Source organism: Mus caroli, chromosome 13 (assembly GCF_900094665.2).
Source record: "Mus caroli chromosome 13, CAROLI_EIJ_v1.1, whole genome shotgun sequence".
NCBI classification, from domain to species: Eukaryota; Metazoa; Chordata; class Mammalia; order Rodentia; family Muridae; genus Mus; species Mus caroli.
The window spans coordinates 69,041,551-69,043,534 of record NC_034582.1 but is presented as its reverse complement, the minus strand read 5'-3'; the positions used below and the strand labels follow the sequence as shown (position 1 = coordinate 69,043,534).

General features: G+C 47.5%; 1 protein-coding gene and 1 pseudogene across 3 annotated transcripts in view; both read left to right on the top strand.

Annotated features, from left to right (window-relative positions):
* Positions 1-1,984, top strand: part of LOC115029036 (zinc finger protein 420-like) — a 23,140-nt gene that overhangs the window by 7,198 nt on the left and 13,958 nt on the right. The gene's annotated exons all lie outside the window — the stretch shown is intronic.
* LOC110308056 overlaps positions 875-1,984 on the top strand; it is a 2,544-nt pseudogene continuing 1,434 nt past the window's right edge.

Here is a 1,984-nt window from a genome sequence, read left to right as displayed (position 1 = left end):
AACATTTAATTGGGGCTGGCTTATAGGTTCAGAGGTTCAGTCCATTATCATCAAGGTGGGAGCATGGCAGTATCCAGGCAGGCATGGCACAGGAGGAGCTGAGACATCTATGTCTTCATCCAAAGGCTGCTAGTGGAAGACTGACTTCCAGGCAACTAGGGTGAGGATCTTATGCCCACACTCACAGTGACACACCTACTCCAACCAGGTCACACCTATTCCAAGGAGTCCACGCCTCCAAATGGTGCTACTCCCTGGTCCAAGAATATACAAACCATCACACATGGCTACATAGGGTCTTACTCTGAGGGCATCCTTCCTTTTGTTCCATTGTAAAGCAGGCATTTATGGCCTTAATGGCTCTCATGTCCTGGAATCAGTGAGTTCAGAATCAGTCTCCAGTGGTCTCCTGAAAATCTTTCCTTCTTCCTGTTGTACAGTTAGTTATCCTAGTAAATGCTTTAGGTCCTTCTCAGAGAGGGTGGGAGGGAGGCTAACGGTAAAACTCTTTGGTTCTTTAACAAGATCCTTTCTCAGGGATTGTTCTGTTATGTCAAGTTGGCATAAACTAAAGTCTCCTAAGAAAGAGGAAACCTAAGTTGAAGAATTGCTTCCATCAGATTGCCCTATGGGCATATCTGTGGGGTATTTTCTTGATTAATGATTGATGTGGGATGACCTAACCCACTAAGTTCAGTGCCATCTCTTGTCAGGTAGTCCTGGGTTATATAAGAAGCCAAGCTGAGGCCTATTCCTGCACCCTTGGAAGCACTTGCTTGCCTCTGCCATCTCCTTCATCCCTTCTGGGGCAGGGTGGGAACCAGATTTCTAACATCCCTAATAAACCTCCTTGGAGCTTTTTCAGCCCAAATCAATGGTGTTCTCTACAACTATACCTCTAGGATTCACCATGAAACAAAGTATGTTGTTCTCAGCTACTTGGGACCTCTCTCCCAGGAGAAACCATAAGGTCCCTCACCCCCCAAGGAGTTCATCCAGATGCCGGCCTAACCCTTTGAATCCAGAAGTTTTCTTAAACGTTAAATCTGAGATTGAGGAGGATCTGAAATCTTGGACAAAGAAGTCTCTGAAGGCTTCACCAGCACAGGCTTTGACTGTCACATCTCACCAGTGTTTATCCTTGCTAAGCCTGAAAGCTCCATGGAAGACTGCTTGGCCCATCTTGGAGAAAGGATGTCACAGGATCTAAAGGAACCTTTGCATAAGCATGGTAGATGATCCTCAGCCAGCCAATGACATAGGAGGCATCTTGTGACTGTATAGTGCAGACCGCATGCAGTCCACACTAGCAGATGGAATAAGAATTTGGTGCATCTGGTTTTGCTACAACAAATGTTTTTGGAATTGGCGTGATGTGGTTAAGAGCCTTTGAGTATACTGCTACAGTTTGGCAGTGATGTATCTGGAGGACTGTGCAGCAGAGTTCATCATTCAGCAAGGTGTCTGGGACACTGTCTTTAGTCTTGAGTCTGTGGAGGAGGAATACCCTAGGATCATTGCAGAAGATAGCAATGGCATTTGTGTACTGCCCAGTGACAACTCTGGACAAGTTAGCAGGCCTCCCTCCCTGCCCCAAGAGTCTCCAACAGTGACAACATCTTGGCAGTCTGAGAGCCTGCCTGTCTCACTGTCTGCTAGCCAGAGTTGGCACACAGAAAGTTTCCCGGTGTCCCTTGGGCTTGAGTCATGACAGCAGATTGTGATGGATCCTGAAGAAGTGAAGAGCTTAGACAGCTGCGGGGCTGGGCAGTAAGAACAACTCATCTAACTCTGACATTGTGTATGTGGAGGAGGAGGAGGAGGTACCAGAAGAGGCGTTCCCCAGAGCGGCTGCTCCCTTGCTCCTGCAGGTCACTATCAAGGAATCCCTAGTTCCACCTCACACCAGTCAGAATGGCTAAGATCAAAAATTCAGGTGACAGCAGATGCTGGCGAGGATGTGGAGAAAGAGGAACACTCCTCC